Source organism: Octopus sinensis, linkage group LG1 (genome assembly GCF_006345805.1).
Source record: "Octopus sinensis linkage group LG1, ASM634580v1, whole genome shotgun sequence".
Taxonomy (NCBI): Eukaryota; Metazoa; Mollusca; class Cephalopoda; order Octopoda; family Octopodidae; genus Octopus; species Octopus sinensis.
The window spans coordinates 169,723,757-169,748,555 of record NC_042997.1 but is presented as its reverse complement, the minus strand read 5'-3'; the positions used below and the strand labels follow the sequence as shown (position 1 = coordinate 169,748,555).

General features: G+C 33.3%; 2 protein-coding genes and 1 long non-coding RNA gene across 6 annotated transcripts in view; 1 reads left to right on the top strand and 2 right to left on the bottom strand.

Moving 5' to 3' along the window:
* The window catches only part of LOC115215175 (activating signal cointegrator 1 complex subunit 3), a 526,302-nt gene that overhangs the window by 312,967 nt on the left and 188,536 nt on the right, over positions 1-24,799 (bottom strand). The gene's annotated exons all lie outside the window — the stretch shown is intronic.
* LOC115215190 (beta-1,4-galactosyltransferase galt-1) overlaps positions 1-24,799 on the bottom strand; it is a 105,262-nt gene that overhangs the window by 13,704 nt on the left and 66,759 nt on the right. The window lies entirely within an intron of this gene.
* On the top strand, positions 535-18,795 carry LOC118765237. The gene is made up of 3 exons (XR_005001085.1): positions 535-715; positions 5,456-5,463; positions 18,785-18,795. It is a non-coding gene; the product is annotated as an uncharacterized LOC118765237 (long non-coding RNA).

The window sequence follows — 24,799 nt, the reverse complement described above, 5'->3', positions numbered from 1 at the left end:
CAAGCAGATGACCAAGAGATTGATTATACTTCAAAAACAGTATACATGGTTTCATAATTCATTCTCATAGGAACAAGAACTTGAAGGACTTTAAAAAAAAAATAAAAGCACTGAATGATAGATGAGAGGATAATTCACATTTAATAATGATAATTAATGAAGCCAAAAGATTTGCAGACAACACAGAATTCAGGGCTTTATAGGAACTGAAGTCTGCTAACATCAGTAAGGAAATAAAGATGTGAAAACCTGTGCAAGAAATAATGTCTTTGATGGTAATGAACGCGAACTTGACATACATCCCCTAAGCACTATCCCAACAAAGGTAGTCCAATTTCTCAATTAGTGGTTATACACATGAGAAGTAGGGAGTGGCTAGAATATGCAGAAGAGATGAGTTGAGAATGCTTGAGTGGAGGTGGCATGAGGCCAACCAGTCCTGAAAAGAAGAGGCTACAGTAGTATTGAGATGGAAAGAGAGGCAACAACACATCTACGGATTAGAGCAGTAGTTTTCAACCAGGGTTCCGCCAGTACAGTTCAGGGGTTCCGCAAGAAGTTACAAAACTGCTAAAATTGGCAGTAATTTTTAATTCTCCTGTGCAGATATGTGTGCATAAGACTATTAAATTATTGCACAGGGGTTCCTCGAGCCAGTGGAATGTCTCCTTGGGCTTCCGCTCCAGCAAAACATTTGAAAAGCACTGGATTAGAGGTTGGAGTTTGTTAGTGAGCTACTTCATGCCAATTAGTAGGTAACCTTTCTTCAGCTGTTGTCTAGAATATTAATGTTTTTTTCACTATTCACTTCCACTTTAATTTATGCTTAAACATTCAGGTAGCTTGTTTTTTATTTCTGCTATAGCTAAGCTGCTCTTTTATGTTGTAATGTTTTATTATTTTATTCAGGTACAATGGGATATTTTCTTAAAGGGAATATCAAATTTTATGTGATCACCAAACATGGTGATACATAAATTTTATAATAAATTTGAGACTAAAATGTCTTTGTTTTAGTTGCCTGTGCTTTGAATTCAAATACTGTCAAGATTAAGTTTGTCTTTTAGTTGCCTGTGCTTTGAATTCAAATACTGTCAAGATTAAGTTTGTCTTTTAGGGTTGACAAATAAGAAGTATAGCACCACTATTAAATAGGAAGATTTTTCTATTTTACTACCAAATGCTAAGATTTAATATTTGACATCTGATACTTTTTTTTTTAATTTAGGAGAAAACCACCTTATCAGCCAACTGTTTCTGTTAGATTTTGTTCACCAATCCTATAAAAGATTTTTGATAAAAGCCTTTACATTTCTAATTTATCATATTGATTTCTCATCTCATTAAAGCAATCGAATCTCACCCAATTAACCTTGCTCCTTCAATTTAAGTTACATTTCTTTTTCTAAACACATTTCCTTCAGTCAACATTTAGTATGAGTTTGGAAATAGACTCTCAAGTCTTCCAAATCAACAAAGTTATATTATGGAAGAAGAAAAACCATTAACATTTAAGATGAACAGAAGATATTCTTAGATATTCTCATAAAAGTGTTCTTACAAATTTTTCAAATTTATTCAAGAATTAAGTTCTTAATTCATAATTAAGACAGAAAACCTGTTTTCAAAACTGGCAACTTAAAAAAAATATATTTTAAATGAATGAACTTGCCATTTAGAGCATAGTGGGCAACCTATAGTAAAAGTTAGCAACAGCAAATATTTGAGTGAAAAACAAAATATTTTTTGTAACATTTTCAATGCATGACTATCAGGCTACTATCCTCAGATAATTTGAATAAATGATTTTTTTTCAATAATACTAAGATAATTTTGTTCTTAATTTGAAGATGTTTAATATTATTTGGCTGATGAAAAAAAATATCAAAAGAAACTTAGAAGAAAACAGTGTATAGTTACACACACAACATGTACATATACGAGTGCTCTTTATATATTTCATTTGAATACTAAAACAGTCAAATGTCAACTGAATATTCAATAAAACTCAATGTGATATTAATATCAACCAAAGACATTGTCCTGGAGACAACAAAATATCTTAGGATACTTTACAAGGTAGTCCACATAATGTAATAAATACAATGACAAAATAGTACACCATGAGAATAAGTCCAATAACAATGAAGAAATGTCAGCTGTTTAAGAAATGCAAACATGTCTATTCATCTTAGTTCTCCATGAATTATGTAGGTTAGCTTTGTTTAGTGATTTCTATTTTGTGTGGTGATAAAAATGTTGGATGTTGCACATTGTGTATTCTAAAATATTTTGTAAAGCAGCATGGAAAAGCATTTAGTCAGAAACAGATGCACATATAGCAATCGAAAGTGTAATAAAGACCAGCAAAAAATTGACTTCTAAACTTAAATACTGCACATTGTATTTTGAAAAATAGAAACTTTAACCCTTTTGCTACCGTATTTATTTGAGATGCTCTGTGTTTCTTTCAATTATTTTAAATATAACAAAGAATTTAGTAAAATAACTTAGTTATCATTCAGCTAGTGTTAAGAACATAAATTGTGACTAAGATTTAGTGGAAGATTTTAATTGAAAACTTATGAAAAGAAGACATTTATACTACAGAGCCAAAGCCGGTTTTAGCCGGGTTGGTAACGAAAGGGTTAAATATGGGAAATAGAACACCTCATAAGTTTCTTGATCAATTTACTAAATAAAGAAAATTCTAAATAGAATAAATGATATATTAATCTATGACAGAAATTTTTTTAAAAATAAGAATAAATAAAGGGTACAAATTTGCTTTCACTGATGTAAAGGGATATAGAGTCAGTTTGCATGCACACACACACACACACAAAATACATGCAGGAGTGGCTGTGTGGTAAGTAGCTTGCTTACCAACCACATGGTTCCGGGTTCAGTCCCACTGCGTGGCATCTTGGGCAAGTGTCTTCTACTATAGCCTCGGGCTGACCAAAGCCTTGTGAGTGGATTTGGTAGACGGAAACTGAAAGAAGCTCGTCGTATATATGTGTGCATGTTTGTCCAACCAACACCGCTTGACAACCAATGCTGGTGTGTTTACGTCCCTGTAACTTAGCAGTTCGGTAAAAGTGACCAATAGAATAAGTACTAGGCTTACAAAGAATAAGTCCTGGGGTCGATTTGATCAACTAAAGGTGGTGCTCCAGCATGGCTACAGTCAAATGACTGAAACAAGTAAAAGAGTAAAGAGTAAATCATCACCATCATTTAAATGTCCCTTCTCCATGCTGGCATGGGTATGTGTATGCACACTAGAGTTTCTGTGCTTATGTTTACCTCATAAAACCCATGTTGTGTTTAGAAAAATGTGACTGAGTAATCTGATAAATATGGATTGATAACCTAAGCATTACACTGAAATAGGTAGTAGGATTTATACGAGATACATAAAAAAAAGATGTGTGTGTGCGTGTGTGTGTAAGCACACACATACACAAATATATCTTTTATTTTTTACTTGGACTGCAGCCATGCTGGGGAACAGTCTGGAAGGTCTACCAGAACAGATTGACCCCAACCAGGATTTCTAAATTATTATTAAAGATTGATAATTATTCTCTTGATCTGTTTTGGGAATGTAACAAATCAACACTAGTTGTCAAGCAATGAAGGAGAGACAAACACAGACATACACACACACATGGTGATATTTTTTGGTCAGTTCAGGGTTATAGTAGTAGACACACATGCCCAATTTCACCCATTTTATTATACCAGCAAGGGTGAGATGGTTTTGTTTCAGCAATTCCTATCACTCCTCACCTTAGACTGCCCCTATTTCTACACTACAAAATTCCCTGTTTTAAAGTGATCTAAATTAACCCTTTAGCATTCAAACCAATCACATCCAGCCAAAATATTTAATCTGTTTTATGTTCAAACTGGTCAGATCTGACCTTTCACACCAACCCTACATTATCATTCTAAAAATTAACAGTCACCTCATACAAGCTCTCAAAGTTACCAAATAATGCATGATTAATTTAAAACAATGTAAATAAATAAGTATTACTTTAGACAAAATAATGTGAATGCTAAAGAGTTAAAACCTTTCACTGAGATTCCATGTTAATTTATGTTCTAAAGTTTAACTTAATAACTACAAAGTTATTTTAATAAATTATTCCTTATTTTGAAAATTAATTACAAGGGAGTACATTTCAACAAAAATATGATAACAAAAGGGTTAAGTAGAAAGCCCTGGCTCAATACATCAGAATCCCATGAACACCACACCTCACCACACAAACTTACCTTATGTTACTAATGTTCCTAATTGCTTTTTTTTTTTGCTGTTATAGATTACCAGTTCTTTTCACTGAATTTTTAAACATTTTATCTAGGTGCAGGCATGGCTGTAGGCAGAAGCATGGCAAGAAGTTTGCTTCCCAACCACATGGTCCCAGGTTCAGTCCTGCTGTGTGGCATCTTGGACAAGTGTGTTCTATTATAGCCCCAGTAGCAGTGTGGCCAAACAGTCTTGAGAGTGGATTTGGTAGACAGAAACTGAAAGAGGCCTGTTGCATATGTGTGCACATGCGTGTATGTATCTAGATATGATTTTGTGTTGGTCCCTCACCATCACTTAACAGTCAGTGTTGGTTTATTTATGTCCCTATAACTCAGCAGTTTAGCTTAAGAGAATAACAGAATATCCCTGGGGTTGATTTACTCGACTAAAATCTTTTAAGGTGGTTCTCCAGAATGGCTGCAGTCCAATGACTCACACAAGTAAAAGATAATTAGTGGAAATTTAATTTCATGCTTACTGGGCATTGCTTCATTCATTTTTTTTGTCTTTCACATTGTTTAGTCTAAATTATATTTACTTAAAACATATGACACCAAACACAACAATTTTAGAAAATGAAATGAATATTTTATGTAAAAATATAATTTTTAGCAAAATTTCTATCTATTTCAGTTTCTTTTTCACCTTCCTTGTTGACAACAAAAACAAAAGAAAAATCAATATGTTAATAAAACTCCTGTGTATATACCCACTCCCATTGTTCTATCTGAATAGAGAAACTAATTTGTTATATATATATTATATACATATATATATTCATTTAGTTCATGCTTTACTTTTAATTAAAGTCTATGTTATAAAATAAGTTACTCAAATGCATAGCAAAAATTATGTATTCTTTTACTTGTTTCAGTCGGTTGAGCATGGCCATGCTGGAACACTGCCTTGAAGGGTTTTAGTTGGACAAATCGACCCCAGGGACCTTTTTTTTTTTAAAGCCTAGTACTTATTCTATCAGTCTCTTTTGCTGAAATGCTAGATTACAGAGAGGTAAACACACCAACACTGGTTGTCAAGCAGTAGCGGAGGGGGATGGGGGCAAACAGACACAAAGAACCACCTACACACATATATGTGTGTGTGTGTGTGTGTGTGTGTATATTTATCAAGTGTTGGAAGTGGTGTACAGATGTCATATATTAAAAAGGAGGCAGTCAGAATTTTGGATAGTTCTTTACTAGCACTTTCATTCAATCAAACTCTTCAAGGTAATGCTCAGTAAATTTTTGCCGCCTTTTATATAAATTGGAAAGAGGACGTTTTTTTGTTTTGTATAGAAGAGGAGAAATTTTGTAAATATATGATTGGCTCCTTTCAGTTTCTGTCTACCAAATGCACTCACAAGGCTTTGGTTGGCCTGAAGCTATAATAGAAGACACTTGTCCAAGGGGGCATGCAGTGGAACTGAACCCGGAACCATGTGGTTGAGAAGCAAGCTTCTTACTACGCAGTCACATAATGTATGCATATGTATTTATGCATATTATATATATATATATATATATATATATATATATATATATATATATATATATATATATATAAATTTAAAATAATAATGGTGAAAACTGAATATTAATTTGATTAATATCAATTTAAAACCAGTGGTCTAGCATATTAAAATCTGAAGATTCAGAAAAATTTATTACATACATATAAGAGGGATGACTACTACGTGGACATCCCTCATGTATATATATATATATATATATATATATATATATATATATATATATATATATAAGGTATCTTTGGCCCAATGAGTAGCTAGCAGAGTACTCCTCATTGAGTAATTATTACATCAGAAGATCTACTAGCCAGGAAACATGTAGCCGGTATTCTACCTGCTCCACTCCCTCAATTTGGATTTTTTTCACATTCACACCAACTGAAGTTGCTAACCATGATCTGTAAAAAAATATGGGAAAAGCCACAACCCTCGCAAACAAATTATTATTGTTGTTCCTGAACATTTTACACCTATTATGGACGGCCCAAAGCTTACAAAATTCCTACACTTTGATCCTTGGCTCTTACACACACACATACACATTCAATAGCCTTCTTCACCATTTTTGTCTACCAAATTCTATCAACAAGCTATTGGTCAATCTGAGACTGCAACAGAAGACATGTGTAGGGTACTGTACAGTGAGATCAAACCTGGAACCATACAGCTTCTTAGTGAATTACTTAACCATACAGTTATACCTAGAGGTGTGTAATATTTATAATATTATCAATCACAGCGGCATTTTGAGAGTTTTACATTGTTTTGATGTAATTATAACATTTTTGTCCTAAGACAGTCATCCATTCCATGAAGTTATGTTTTTCCTCACCGATCTATTGACAGAATCAGACACCTAAATAAACTCTCAAGTGACAGGCAGATGGCATTTGAAATTTACCAAACTTGACAGCTTGTATTTAAGGTATATTTTTGACATCTGATAATAAAATTATTAAAACATTCACTGATAATTGGACCAATTGCTCCAAGGTGAGTTTTAAGCTTAAGGGGGTTCTGCATCCAGAAAACGTTAAAGGGGTAATGAATCTGTAAAAACAGTTTTTCTTAATGCCATTCTTATGAACTCTAATGTTACTTTTAGATCAACTAAATAAACGTTTATGATTTGGATATTTTTCTTACAATTTATATATTTCTCTTAGTGATAGAGTTACAAGAACTATAGTAATTATTTTAGGAGTTCAATTCTTTATTTCAAATTAAACTCAAATAGATACTGTATGGCATTTTTTCTTCAGCCTAGAAGCATTTTAACAAAGATATATTGTAAATTCCCAAACACTAGGGATATCATTTAACTTCAACACATTCAAAACGTTACATAAACATATTCCTACATGCACACGTGTGTGCACACAACCACACATGCAAATACAGTCACATATATATATATATATATATATATATATATATATATATATATATATATATATATATATATATATATATATATATATGTGTGGAGGCGCAATGGCCCAGTGGTTAGGGCAGCGGACTCGTGGTCGTAGGATCGCGGTTTCGATTCCCTGACCGGGCGTTGTGAGTGTTTATTGAGCGAAAACACCTCAAGCTCCACGAGGCTCCAGCAGGGGATGGTGGGGATCCCTGCTGTACTTTCTCTCACCTCTTTCTTCTGTTGGCCTGCTCGCTTAGCCAGTGGGGTGGCGTCATTTAAAGGCTAAAACAATGTGAAGCACATTGTGACCAGCGATGTGTAGCAGCATCTGATAGCCTGGTCGGTGACGGTGACGTGTATATATATATATATATATATATATATATATATATATATATATATATATATATATATATATATATATTACCTGTACAAACTCAAAGCTTCATTCTCAAGTTGCCTGGAATTCACAAGATGCGTTTATTTAAACCTTATACAACCTGAACAAGTATACCATGAAAAACTCCACATATGTAGAGAGTAAAACAGTGACTTCATTCAAATAAGTAAACTATTGCGTCCGGAGAACACTTTCTTGATTGCAATTAAAAACATAAGCATGTGTGTGAACATAATATTAAAAATGTCTAGTGAAGTAGGACAAAGACTAGATACCCACATACTAAATCAGGTAATCCACTAACAGGCATAGCAGCATCATTAACTACTACAAAGGCAAAGGAAATACACTACATAGAAGTAAGTATTAAAGTATTTAACTGTTGGATCAGGACATAAAAGCTACCAAAAAGAGTTATAACACAATGATTTAGATGAGAATTAACGTAGAAACAATGTAGTTTGGTTTTGTGTTTGAAAGAAATACCAGTGGTACCATTTCTTAGTGAAACAGCTGCAGAAGAAGTATCTAGCCTGGCATAAGCCCCTTTACCTGCTTTTAGTTGATCTAAAGAAGGTCTTTCACAAGTTTTCATGCTCTGTGATTTAGTGGTCACAGAGGAATATGAATGGCTTAAGAGAACTGTAAAAGCAAAATGGGAGTTAGTAAAGAGTACAGTGATAAATTTAACAAGGTGGGGTACCAGTCCTTAACTCAGCTCTATGTATTATAGTGCTCTTAACAGAAGGATTTAAGACCAGCTGGCTGTAGGAACTTCTCCATGAAGATAACTTAGTTCTTATAGCCATTCAGCAGCAGAATTAGAAAAGGAATTCCAAGCATGGAAACAAAAACTTGGAATTAAGAGGTCTCTGAGAGTAAACTTAGCAAAGACACTAATACCAATGTATTAATAAGTTAAAGTGGAGACAGGTCCCTGACACTACTAATGGCCATGTTCAGTGTGAAAACAAAAAGGTAGAAATTCTATATGGTGTGCATATATGGACAAATAAGAGGTGTAATGGGGTAATCACAGCCCAACAGAGAATATAGACTTTATATGCAGTAGGTGCACAGGAACCTCCTGCTAGCAATCATTCTCTTTTCTCTATAATTTCTTGTGCTGGTGCCACATAAAATACACCCAGTACACTCTTAAGTGTAGGATTGAGAGGACCGGATAGTCTTGTTGAAGATGTGACAATTCTCTAGTGCTACTGCCACAAAATATTACACCCAGAACATATCTTTACAAAATTTCTTAAGCTTCAGTTACATAATGGTTATGATTGCTAAATTAAAAGATACTCTAAAACTTTTCATAGTAATGCATATTAAGACACAGAAATTTGACACAGAAATTTGGTAAGTTAATTATGATTAAATTCATTTAAATTTTATCTATGTTAAAGGATGAGCACAAAGAGTTTTTCTTTCTTTTTATGAGCAAGGCCTTCATTAGGGTTGTTAACAGCATGGCCATTTTATCAAGCAAATGGTAAAGTATTTTACCATTTTCTGGATAAAGTAGTAAAATGATTTATAAAATAATTTGCAATTTGCATGATGGTAAAATATTTTAAGATTTGGTGAGGGAAGACCTGAAATCTCTCTTAGTAAGATGGTTTATGCATACTCTGAATGAATTTTAACCAAGAAACATAATTTCTACAACATGAATTCCTTCTAGTTACTTAAGAAATAAGTTGTTAACATTGTTAACAATAGATAGTCACATCTGGAATGCATCTGGTTGTAGTTCAACACCAATCCTGCTGGACCACAGTTGATTTGGGTCTCTAATCAAAGCCATCTCTGATGTGACAATTCCATCTTTCTTTCAGAATTACATTATCTATTTTCTTTTTCTTTAAGACTTGGATGTAGTTTATTGGAAATTTAAGCTGTTATTTCTAGCAGACTGAGCAACCATGTAAAGGTTTTCTTACTGGCTTGATATAAATTCCCTTTACAAATCTGAGGCCTTGTTTCTTTGTTAAAAACATAAGTGTACTTTTATCTTATGAGGGCAGTGTCTATTGTAGTTTTGTAATTATAACAAAATTCTTGGTAGTGTGCTTTTTTTGCATATCTATCTACAGAAGAACTAGAAATAATTTACCAGTTGAGCTGAGCTGGTCCTGAACATATTTCACTAACATTTGAGATGCTGTGTAATCTATGTGCAAAACGAAATCCAGTATTTTGTGAAAGAACAAAAAAAAAGAAAAAACACTTTTAGTCTGAAAATGTTCATCTGTTCATCATTCTAAATTTGTAAGTGATTAATTTCTTTAATTAAATATTATGACTTATAGAGATTAAATGACTGGTTATAATGCTTATTGTTAGTTGAATACAGCTTTTTCAAACTGACTGAATTTGCAAGTCATTCTTCATAAAAGTATGAAGAAAATAATTTTCGTCTTTCTGAGCAAGTCCATCATGTCTTCCCCCAAACTTGTTTGTTGTTGAAGTAAATGTGCAAATGAATAGTTTAAAATATTCAATTCTAAGCAAATGGAAAGAGTTGTAAATGTAAAAATTAAATAAGTCAGACATTTATAAATTAATTTTGGAAAGTTCTTAAATTATTTCCATAGTATAATGTTGCATTTAAATTTAAGTTTTGTTACTAATACGTATTTAGTATGACTTCTGTCTTATCAGAAAGAAAACAAAGAATCTTTGTTTACAGCAGTCAATGCAATATATAATATATTTTCATGATAAATGAATATTAATACAAGTATGAATGCAAATAGCTTATTTTAGTTTTGTAAAAGTTTAAGTGTGCTGAGTGTGAAAATTTACATAGTAGATGAATTGATTAAGCCCGGGTATGCTATTTTATTAAATCCTTCATGAATAGATTTTGAGGAAAATACACAGCCTCATGTTTGAATTAACTATGAAAATAATTAAAAATTTGAAAAGAATTATAAAATAACTTATTCATTACTAAGCTAGTGTTTGGAAAATAACAAAATATAATTATGATATAAAAGTTTTAGTTTAAATATGATCATTTTAAAATGAGAAGTCTTTGTCATAGAATTATTAGAGGTTGCTTTAGGGGAACAAGTTGGTTTCAAAAGGGCTGTTGATTTGAAATACAACTTCATAAAAGTTGTTGACTTATAAGCATTCAATGCAAGAAACAAATGTTACTTGTATGTAATATATTACTACTACAAATTCATACCAGTAAAAGTCGATGATCTTAGAAAACCACCATTCAGTAAACCAAAAGCTGCAAAATATCATCATCAAAGGGTAAGCAAACTGTATCACATCACCAGTACTATGTGGTGTCTCTAGAAATTTTCAGTTTTTCAGACATCCAGGAAGAGATATAAAAATTCTCTTCTGTAAGTAGCAGAGAGACTGAACAACTGATAAGTGTTAGCATGGAACAGCAACACTTAGCCGGATCTAGAGCAGGTTATATAAAATGACTCCAAACTATTATGTTTTGAAGTGTTTAGCAGTAATCAAATTACTCCATCAACTACAACTGGTATAATAAACACAAATGGCACAATAGAAATACATTAATACCTTTAGGAATAACCTAAGCTTTGCAGGCTGATAGTTTGAAGGGTATTTTAAACAATTTGTATAACAAGGAATAAAATGAACCAATCCAAAAATGTTTGAGTAAAGAAACTAACAAAATATCTCATAATGCTAGAGAGAAAATTGCAAGACTCTGACAACAAACTCTTAAGTCCTCTCCAACCCAATGGATAAATCAAAAGTGGGAAAGATTACATATTTAATCTGTCTGTCTATGTGTGTGTATGTATGGATATATGTACTAGCTGTTGGACCTGGTGTTGCTCATGTTTTCTATATTGAAGTTAAGCCCACCTCTGACTTTGTATTGAAATCTTCAACGTTCTCTGTGCCAACTAATACCCATTAAGATGTTATGTCTGGTTAGGCAGGGATTTTACCCGGTTAATGCTTTCGACATACACCTACAGACTGGACCGTCTGACATCACAGTCAGACTTTTGGGTGTACCTCGACCCGTTGGTGATGTTTGTTTATTTCTCTCCCCTTAATGCCATCCTCTGTACAAAACTGATCAGTGTGTGCAATCTCAGCAAAATCTGAAGAAAAGTGTTAAGATTATATCATAAAATAGAATCCACGTGACCATGTACATGAAAATATAAAAGTTATGGCCAAAAATAAAATCTCTATGGGTATTTGCACTCAAAAAGCCTATTGATTTTATAAAACGACTGCTCAGGTGCAAATATCGATTTTTTATCAACACCATATACTGATACCATGAGCCTCACTCACTCATCAATTTTCATCAAAATTGGACAAAAAATGCAAAAGCTGCAGGAAAAATAATATCATTATGGGAATTTCCATTCAAATGCCTGATTGAGCTCACAAAAATTGATGCCAACTGAGCATTATTGAGTTATTGAAAAATTCTGGCCTTATTTGAACTTCTGGGCATGTGATCTACTTATGTGCCAAAAGTCATTAAAATCAGTTGGACAGTGTGGGAGGAGTTAGAGTAACCCCAAACACACAGACAGACAGACAGCATTACATATTTATGTATACGTATGTATATATGTAGTAATGGTGAAGCAATTTATTTTATTGGACTCCTGGTTATGGATTAAACATATACACATGCACACCTACACATGTACATGCATGTGTCTATCATCATCTTTTTAACATGTGCTTTGCCATGCATGGATCAGACCAAATTCATTGAGGAAGATTTCAATGGCCAGATGCTCTTCTTATCACCTACCCTTACCTGTAATATTTCCCCCCAGTATTTAGAAAATGAATAACATAATGACTGAACATGTTTTCATGGAAGATTGCAATAACATTTATTTACAACTAGCACATGATGTCAAGACAAGGAGACACAAGCTCATACATATACACACATATTCTCTCTCTCTCTGCCTGTCTCTCCACCCCCGAAAGATGAACTTCTTTTAGTTTTTGTCTATTAAATCCATTCACAAGATTTGGTCAGCCAATGCTATACTTGAACTGAATCCAAAACTACATGGCTGCAAAGAAAATTCCAGTAGCACATAAAAAGCACCATCTGAATGTGGCCGATGCCAGTGCAGCCTCCTGGCTTGCCAGTCTCTAGACAAACTATCTAACCCATGCCAGTATGGAAAATGGATGTTAAACAATGATATATATCTCAACAAGACATTATAACAATTACGATGACTGCCTAAATGATAAACAGAACGTTATTAAGTATTTAAAAAAAACCCGTTAGTAGATTCGACGTCAAAGGCAGATATTAGAAAGAGAAGGGTTAAAGAAATAATAAGTAGAGAACACATAAAGAGGGATACGTTGGTTGAAAAAATGTTCAAAGGCTTAGAAGTAGATTTCTCTATTGAAGTAAAGTGCAAGTTAAACTAACTGTTCAAACTATAAAGACTGGCAAAATCACTTATATGAGCTAAAGGTATGTTTCTGCCAGTGTTTAAATTTGTAAGATCGCTCATAACAAGGTGATTCTTAGAGAAGATTGCATTTTGCAGCATTTATTCCTTTGGAATAAAACCAATGTTGTCTTCGAAACATATGTCGAAAGTAAAAGAATTTTAATAACATCTTCGTTCAACTCCATTTATTTACTTATACTACACAAATTACTGCACATTAACCCGGAGTTTTTACCTTTGGATAGGTTGCTTCATCCGTGTTACTTGCGTGAATTTTGCTACCCTGGTAACTGTTTATTGAATTTTCCATGTTAACGGTAAATAAAGGATAATTCATTCATCCATTTACATATATATATATATATATATATATATGATATATATATATATAAATGATATATGATATATATATATATATAAATGATATATGATATATATATATATAAATGATATATGATATGATATATATATATATATAAATGATATATGATATATGATATATATATATATAAATGATATATGATATATATATATATATAAATGATATATGATATATATATATATAAATGATATGATATATATATATATATAAATGATATATGATATATATATATATATATAAATGATATATGATATATATATAAATGATATATGATATATATAAATGATATATGATATATGATATATATATATATATATATATATATATATATATATATAATTTCAACAATTGAGGGTAAAATTAATTAATTAATCAATTTCACCAAGTATTCAGTATGCAAAGGGACCATTTAAGGCGAATATATATATATATATATATATATATATATATATGATATATGATATATGATGTATAGGGACGCTGCTAGTAGGGTGAGGGTTGGAAACGAGTACAGTGAAGAATTCCGGGTAGAGGTAGGGGTCCACCAAGGCTCAGTACTCAGCCCCCTCCTATTTATCATAGTCCTCCAGGCAATAACGGAGGAATTCAAGACAGGATGCCCTTGGGAGCTCCTCTATGCTGATGACCTTGCTCTAATTGCTGAGTCGCTATCAGAACTGGAGGAGAAGTTTCAGGTGTGGAAACAAGGATTAGAATCGAAGGGCCTCAAAGTCAATCTAGCTAAAACCAAAGTCGTAATCAGTAGGAAGGTAGACAAATCACAAACGCCTTCAGGTAGATGGCCCTGCTTGATCTGTAGAAAAGGAGTAGGTAGAAACTCTATAAGATGCACCAAGTGTAAGCTATGGACACATAAGAGGTGCAGCAATATCAAAGGAAGGCTAACTAGGAAGATGGTTTTTGTATGTGGCAGATGCTCAGGAACAATAAACACTATGAGACCAACTTCCGTCACTTTCCAGGGAGAAAAACTAGAAATAGTTGATAGTTTCCATTACCTAGGTGACCAAGTCAGCAGTGGGGGCGGGTGTGCTGAAAGTGTAACTGCTAGAGTAAGAATAGCTTGGGCAAAGTTCAGAGAGCTCTTACCTCTGCTGGTGACAAAAGGCCTCTCGCACAGAGTGAAAGGCAGACTGTATGATGCGTGTGTACGAACAGCCATGCTACATGGCAGTGAAACATGGGCCGTGACTGCTGAGGATATGCGTAAGCTCGCAAGAAATGAAGCCAGTATGCTCCGATGGATGTGTAATGTCAGTACTCATACTCGGCAGAGTGTAAGTACCTTGAGAGAAAAGCTGGACCTAAGAAGCATCAGTTGTGGTGTGCAAGAGAGACGTTTGCGCTGGTATGGTCATGTGGCAAGAATGGATGAAGATAGTTGTGTGAAAAAGTGCCACACCCTAGCGGTTGAGGGAACCTGTGGAAGAGGCAGATCCAGGAAAACCTGGGACGAGGTGGTGAAGCACGACCTTCGAACTTTAGGTCTCACTGAGGAAATGACTAGAGACATAGTCCTCTGGAAGTGTGCTGTGTGCGAGAAGACCCGGCAGGACAAGTGAGTCCATAACCCGTGGCCTTCTACATGGGATGGAGCCAGCCTACGTATGCATACCTTCCCTTCTTGGGACACAAAACTCTACTTGTGAAGACCTGTTGAGGCAAGTGAGGATCAGAATTGAAATCGATCAATGGAAATTGCAGATGTGTTACCAGTGCTGGTGGCATGTCGAAACTCTACTTGTGAAGACCCGTTGAGGCAAGTGAGGATCAGAATCGAAATCGATCAATGGAAATTGCAGATGTGTTACCAGTGCCGGTGGCATGTAAGAGAACCTTCCGTTTCGCGACCGTTGCCAGCACCGCCCCGTTTTGTGTCCGTTGCCAGCCTCGCCTGGCCCTCGTGCCGGTGGCACGTAAAAAGCACCCACTACACTCTCGGAGTGGTTGGCGTTAGGAAGGGCATCCAGCCGTAGAAACACTGCCAGATTTGACTGGGCCTGATGAAGCCTTCTGGCTTCACAGACCCCAGTAGAACCGTCCAACCCATGCTAGCATGGAAAACGGACGCTAAACGATGATGATGATGATGATGATATATGATATATATATATATATATATATATCATATATCATCATCATCATCATCGTTTAACGTCCGCTTTCCATGCTAGCATGGGTTGGACGGTTCAACTGGGGTCTGGCAAGCCCGAAGGCTGCACCAGGCCAGTCAGATCTGGCAGTGTTTCTACAGCTGGATGCCCTTCCTAACGCCAACCACTCCGAGAGTGTAGTGGGTGATTTTATGTGCCACCGACACAGGTGCCAGACGAGGCTGGCAGACGGCCACGCTCGGATGGTGTTTTTTATGTGCCACTGACACAGGTGCCAGACGAGGCTGGCAGACGGCCACGATATATATATATATAAATGATATATACGGTGCCCCAGCATGGCCACAGCTCATTAGCTGAAACTGGAAAAATCAAATCAAAATCAAAATCATATATATATATATATATATAAATGATATATATATAAATATATATATAAATGATATATATATATATATAAATGATATATATATAAATATATATATATATATATAAATGATATATATATAAATAAATGATATATATATATATATATATATATATATAAATAAATGATATATATATATATATATATATATATATAAAAATAAATGATATATATATATATATATATATATATAAATAAATGATATATATATATATATATATATATATATATATATATAAATATATATATATATATATATATATAAATATATATATATATATATATATATATATAATATATATATATATATATATATATATATAAATGATATATATATATATATAAATGATATATATATGTATATATATATATATATAAATGATATATATATATATATATATCATTTATATATATATATATCATATATATATATATTTATATATATACTAGCAGATATACCCGGCGTTGCCCGTGTTACATGTAATTGAAGAATTAGACTTTTCTGTTATATTTTCTGTAATGAACTGGAATAACTATGATTTGAATTTCATCAAAATTGCAGATGAGGGTTATTTCCCTCTTTACACATCCTAAAAAAATTGTTATCATGACATAGTTATGCCAGACTACTGATATTTATGCACAGATTCCCAAATTACAGTTTTATAGAACCTGTTAAAAGGATTTTACTCCTGAAAAATGGAGTTTATGGAGCTCTAAAATGAGGAAGTTAAGGCCCCTATTCGGGGTAGGTATCTTAATGTCAACCAGAGAAGTTGAATTGTTGAAAATCTTTTAAAATTGGGTCTTATATCTATTGTTTGAATTTCTTTGATATAGGAAATAATGTATGTTCAATGAGTTTGTAAAAGAGAGCAAAGCTACAGGAAACCAAAAGATGAATGATTACAATAAGCAGTCAGCTACCGTACCCTAGTCGTTACCACTCCCAATGTAGGATTCCTCACTATACAGGTGATAGGCACAGCCGTAAGATGCATTACGGATCTATAGCAATTGGAAGGGCGTGACCCAACTCAAATAAACATTAACAACTGTGTGACATGAGGGCTAAGGAGAAATGAAAATGTCACCTCTGGAGTTTGCAAATGACCACTATACTGATACTTAACTGGACAGAATAAATTTACAATCTATAAATGTCTTTGAATAACCAGTAACTCATCTGGGAAGGCCTTGAAATGAATGTTACTATCTGGGGACTATGTGTGACCCATTGATAATAAAAAGACTCAAAGGAGGTCTGCAGCCAAATAACTTTACTCAACACTTTGCAACTGAATCAGTTGGGTTAAATATGCCTCTCCTTTACTTGACAATTTATGCACCACATTGCAGAAATTACAATCTAAGTATATCTCAAAGCAAACTCTTACACTGTTGTACCATTGAATTACAAATAATGCTCATCTTTTATGCTCAGGTGACCCTACAACTTCCAAGAGTACAACTGTATTCGTCTTTGCTTAGATAAAATGACTAAATTGTGGGTGTTAAGTCCCCATGAAGGGATCTTTCTAACTTGTAAGAAGATGAAATTTTATAAATATTATTTCACTAGTGTCTAATATCTATGGTTAAAATTTCATCAACAGTAAAAATATATGAATTGTCATGGGGGTTATGGCACAGAATATAATTTCCAAATTTCATAAAAATCCATTCAGTACTCTTGACCTAGTTTTGGATCATAAAAGAAATGACTAAAATTTTGGAGTTAAGGCCCCATTAGGGTGTCTTAGAATCCTCATGAGAAGTGGAAACTTTGAGAATAGTTCTTGATGTGTATCAATTACCCATGGTTGAAATTTCATAAACATTGAAAATTTATGAATTTTCATTGGGGTTCTGAAATTCAAACCAAACATATTGCATTATACTCGCCCTTTTGCATTGAATCTAAGTTCCAAATATAAGGATCCATTCAGTAATTTTGGTCCACGAAATTGTATGAAACACACAGTATTACTCTTCTCCCTAGGCTTAGATTTTGTGCTCCAAATTTCTTTATGATTGGTGCAGCAGTTTTCGAATGTATAAGTAACACACGAACACACATAAAGACATTGACATTCATATAATAGATATGAATATGCACATATGTATATATGTGTGTGTGTATTATATATATATATATCACAGTGATCACTGCGACCAACCAGGCTACACATCGCTGATCATAATGCACTTCACATTGTTTTAGCCATCAAATGATGCCACCCTGCTGACTAAGCAAGCAGGCCAACAGAAGAAAGAGTGAGAGAAAGTTGTGATGAAAGAGTACAGCAGGGATTGCCACCCCCCTTGCCGGAGTCTCGTGGAGCTTTAGGTGTTTTCACTCAATAAACACTCACAACACCCAGTCTGTGAATCGAAACTGCGATCCTACAACCGCGAGTCCGCTGCCCTAACCACTGGGCCACTGCACCTCCACATTATATATATATATATACACACACACACACACAAAAAGATAAATTGATAGATACAACTGAGTGGGCAAACAGAAATATGAGACACTGCCTTGAAGAATTTTTTGCCAAATGAATTGACCCCAGTGCTTTGTTTTTCATTTTGATAAGTCTGGTACTTATTCTATCAGTTTTTTCTTGTCAAATCAGAAAGTTATGGGGATGTAAATAAACAAACAGCAGTTGTGAAGCAGTGATAAGGGAGAAACACAGAGACAAAGACACACACATACATTTACATACATACATATGGTCTGAGGGTATAGCAGAAGACACATGCCAAGTTACCACAGAGTGGGACTGAACCCAGGACCATGTGTTTTGGAACTTACCACACAGCCACACCTATGTATATGTGTGTGTATGGGTATATATATGTATGCATGTATACATATACATGTATATGTATACATATACATGTATATGTATACATATACATGTATATGTATACATATACATGTATATGTATACATATACATGTATATGTATACATATACATGTATATGTATACATATACATGTATATGTATACATATACATGTATATATATATATATATATATATATATATATATAAATATACATATACATGTATATGTATACATATACATGTATATGTATATATATATATATACATACATACACACGTATATATATCTATATATATATATATATATATATATATAAATATACATATACATGTATATGTATACATATACATGTATATGTATATATATATATATACATACACACGTATATATATCTATATATATATATATATATATATATATATATATACATACACACGTATATATATATATATACATCTATATATATACATGTATATATATACATTTACTCTACTGTCCACAGACCCCAAAAATGAATAATATTATCAATACACATAAAATCCTCAAATGTAAAAGGCAACATAGATCTTTGAAAAAAACTCTTGACAAATGCCAAACTTCACACATCACATCCACCCTCATCAGTTAAAAAATGTGCATGCCCGAACTGTGGCACCTGCCCCTTCCTACTTGAAGGCTCTGAATTTACTTTCAAACAAGGAACAAAGTTTAAAATCAAGACCAACTTCTCCTGTTCCTCCGAGAACTTTATCTACGTTCACACATGCGCCAGTTGCCAACATAATTATGTTGGACAAACAAGCCTCCCTTTACGTAAAAGAGTAGCGGTCCATAAAGAACAAATAAATCTCCTAGAATACCGTCAAATTCCACTAAGTAGCCACATAGACTTGTGCACTAAAGACAAAAATCCTAAATTTTACATATTCCCCTTCTACCAATGTAAAGACGGAATCACTACACAAGAAAGAATTAACAAGGAGAATCTTTTTATTGAAAAATTCAAAACGCATCTTAATATGCAAACTCCACGATGATCATACTTCTTTTTTCTAACATCCTATCTGACAAAAAATTGATAATCCCAATTGAAGAGCATAAAATCCAGAGTTGTCACCCCTTATCCACAGGAACTGGATAATTCCTACCCCATTCTCTGTTTTGACATTCATTTAACAAGCATCCTAAATTAAACACCACGTTTAATTACCTGAATCTTAATCCTCCAAGGTAATTTTTCCAAGGACTATCATTGAACTCAAGATACATAAAGACTTTACAATGTATCGGTATACCTATTTTTAAATTTTTGTATATGTTTATTATTATTTTTTTGCAAAAATCAATGTAAATTTCTTTTTTCCCCCTCCTAAATTAAAAAAAAATTTTCTTTTCACCTTTCAATTCTTGAAAATTTGCATTGCGATGAAAACCGGTTAGAGTTAATATTTAAAAAAAATTTTCCATACACCCAAAGACCCGGCAGGACAAGTGAGGCCATAACCCGTGGCCCCTACCTGGGACGTAGTCAGTCCACCGGTGCATACCTTCCTTCTTGGGACATATAACTATACTTGTGAAGACCTGTTGAGGCAAGTGAAAATCAAAGAATCAAAAAATCAAATCAAAATCGAAATCGATCAACATCAATGGAATTTGTAGTTTGTGGTACCAGTGCCGGTGGCACATAAGAGAACCATCAGAACGTGGCCATAGCCAGCACCGCATCGACTGGCCTCTGTGCTGGTGGCACGTAACAAACACCATCCGATCGTGGCTGTGCCAGCCTCGCCTGGCACCTGTGTCACATAAAAAGCATCCACTACACTACATCCAGCTGTAGAAACACTGCTTGATCTGACTGGCCTGGTGCAGCCTTCGGGCTTCCCAGACCCCAGTTGAATCGTCCAACCCATGCTAGCATGGAAAGCAGACGTTAAACGATGATGATGATGATGATGTGTGTTTGAGAGAGAGAGAGAGAGAGAGAGAGAGAGAGAGAAACAGACAGAGATTGTAAAATAATAACATGAATAAATGCTGTAGTAAATTTTAACATTATTGTTACTAACATAAATAAGCAGCTTAGTTGGCATAAAAACAGGTTAACATGTATTAATACTTACTGACAAAAATTTGGAGACTGATTTCACTGTTTAGATACCACACAGAGTGAATTCTCTTTCATTTACCACTTAAATATTGATAAAAAGAAGTACACAAAGGAAGTGCAACTTATGTTGAACTAGTAAAACATAAAAAAAAAAATTTAAAGCACGAGATATCAAGATTGATCTTTGTTAAAGCTGTATGTGATAAGAAAAGCAACCACTCCAATGGGTGGATTTTATAAAATAATTGTCTTGAATATTAATTAGTAACATCTATGATGTAACAGTGTCTTGTTTGCAATTCTTTTTGTTAATATTACCTCAAAGCACTTACTTTTATCTTGAATCAGTTCATTACTATTCTCATCGTAAATGAATAGAACCTGTTTTTACATTAAGTAGCAGAAATAATACCATTTAACTACTATCACAATTAGTAGCCTGATATTTATGATAGCATAATAGAAGTGCAGAGTTTGTAAGATTAAGGTGCCAGCATACTAATAATATTTCCTCAAATTTCTGATCTGTCAATTATATCAAACCTTCTTACACCTATTACATTACTCCATCAGCATACCAGCACAGTCATCACTCTTGCACACTACATTTGATGCTTCTTAGATCCAACTTTTCTCACAAGGTACTTACACTCTGTCGAGTATGCACACTGACATTACACATCCATCAGATCATACTGGTTTCATTCCTTGTTTTTTACCTCAATAGATGTATTTAATTGGTTGAAATTGCAGAAATTGAAGAAAAAAACAACAAATATCTTACAAAATGTAGAATTTTCTCAATAAAGCCAAGAGAAAAAGATGTTTTATAGACACATTCTACCAGTATACGAAGTTTAAAATTTTTTAGTTACCTAGAAATTACGTTAAAAACTGCCATTCAAACCGAAAAGATCCCAAAGACCCAATTCCTCAGAAAAAAAACTTCAGGAAAAACTTTTTTCAAATCCTCTGACACCTTATTTGTACTGGTGGAAGAACCATCCACATTCTTACAAAAAATATATATGGGTAGATCCCATAAGTTAAATAGTTTCATCCAATCTGTTCCAAATAAATGTTGTATTTTTCAGCACAAAAATCTTGGCTTTCAAAGTTTTTCCACAAAATGTCACATTACTGATCATTTCACCCATAAGATGCAACTTTTTTCCTGAAACATCCTGTGCAATTTTCAATGTTTCCCCATTTTTCTCCATGTGGCTATTGATTATTGTGATACCACTGCCTGTATGTAACTGTAACTTGATATCCATGTTATTCATTTTTATGGACACAAATTTTCTTTCTGAGCATCACTTACAATTTTTTTTTTAGCAATACATTCTTTTACATTCTTTCTAGCATTTTTTTTTGTTTGACTCATTTTTTGTTTCACTATACAATGTGAATTTTTATGTCCAGTTGTCATAAACAGCATGATTTGCATTTGTATCTAAAGTTTGTCCTCATTAGATGTTTCATTGTTCATGATTAACTCTTGGCATCATTTTTTATTTTATTTAGTTTCAGCTCACAAGCTGTGGCCATGCTGTCTACTTTTATTGTATATCATACTGTGAAGTATGCTGTATTGAATGTTAAATAAAACCTACCATAAGGCTGTACCTGTCTTTTGTAAATTAACTGTTTTTTTCACAATCAAAACATTTACAATTTTTAAAAAGGACAACACATGTATCTTTGATATGCATGTATCTTTTTCTACAATTTTATCTGTGTTAGGCCTTAAATTTATAATTCTCAGGCATTCTTCAGCCATTGCCTGTAGAGTTAATTTTTAATCCTGTTCTAATTTTGTTAATACATGGGAATGTATATCAGCATCTTCCTCTTGCTGTTAACCCTTGAACAAAAATTAGACATTTGAACAAATCCAGGGTTAATTCATTTACCATAAAAACCCATGTAATTTCCGCACTTTTTTCCACAAAAATAAAAATAAACTTTAGGGAGTGCGTAAATTATGTGAGTAGATCGCTTCCAGAATTCTTTTGATATTTTTTTTATTGAGAAACGACATACAAAATGTAAACATTTGTACCAGAAAAAATAATAGCATAAATATAATGAAGATGACTTTTTTATGCTGGATGGTATAATACATTTTCTGTATAAATTTACTGAAACCATTAAATGGTCAACTACTTTTTGAAGTCTGATGCTTATGCTGGTAAACACGGTCCAGGCCATATTTTACATTGCTTGGAGTTTCTACCTATCGCAATGGAGCGCCATTGACATACATAGTGATATGGATATTCCTGACTGAAAAAATATAATGATATGGATAATCTTGATTGTATATTTTTATTTTTGTCTGTTTATTACTAGGCACAGTTTTAACTTTGTCATACTGTCTATACCAATTTCGAACATTAAAATACCTTTTGGCAGCAGCTCTATTGCCATGTTCAAATGCATATTCAGCATATTTAATTTCTCCTTTGATAAATGATTAAAAAATTCTGCCCACACTGACAATAATAGTAATGACAAATTTTAAAGTTTACTTCACATTTTATAAATGTGATAGGGATTAAAGTTTTAACACTCCATATCAAAGGTTCCAACAAGTATAAGCAGAAAATAATTCTGTTTGCATAATCAGTTTGATTGGTCACCTTCCTCTGTTGGTTGAGCAAAGTGTCATCCAAGCTGATGTTTATTGGTAATTAAACTTAATTTGCAACACCTGTGCGTATTTATCAGCTTTGTTTTTGTTGCTCATTCTTATCAACAACTTTTCCTGTGATTGTGATTTGAGAAGACATACATCAGTATACTAAAGATTGGACATAATCTCTTGTGGGCAAGAAATGTAAAACAAAGTTTATAAACAACACAAACACTTCGTAATTTAAAAGCTTTCAATGTAATGCCTGTTAAACAGAAATTATTTTTATTTAATGAAAATTTAATAAATTATGCTAAATACAACTGAACTGAAAACCTTTTCCCCCAGGCTATATTGGCAGTTCTAAAAACTTTTGGGTGTGAATTTTACACAAGTAGAAGCTCATTTTTTGACAAATTTTATCCTGAAAATCACCTGTGTAAATTACACAGGTACGCAAATCACATAGGTTTTTATGGTAATTTGAATTTTTCACACCCAGCATAGGTGACAAAATCTTCATCTTTTTTAACTAAATTTAAATACTGCCAACGAGTATTGAACAGGGAACTTCTTTCACTGAAAATTCTTGATAACAAATTAACTGTTTCAGTGAAACAAATCTCGCCTGGTGTCTTTGGCAGAATATTGTTGCAGTATTTTTCATGTTTGGCAGGGGATAACTTTCTTAAAAGCAGGCGCACCTTCTCATTATTCCAATGTTTACATTCTTCTTTGAAGATTTCTTTGTATCTTCGAAAATACGAAGAAAAATTAATACCTTCTTCTGGGTTATAAATAAATTCTTTAATTGAATTTGCGACACTGTCTGACAAGAATGAACCTGAAATATTTTCAAACTTCTTCAACGTTACTTCCAGTAACTGTTGGTATTGTTGTTGTAGTTGTTATAACTGCTATTGTTGCTGTTGCAACCGTATCATCTGAGCCAACAAGTCTTCCATGTTAAATATTTTTTTAAATTAGTTTTGTACCAAAAAAAATTTAACCATCTTATGCAAGCTTCGAATATTTCATTGCCTCTTTTATACCCTACCACAGGTTGGCACAGATAAATTATGCAGAGGTTTAATCAATGT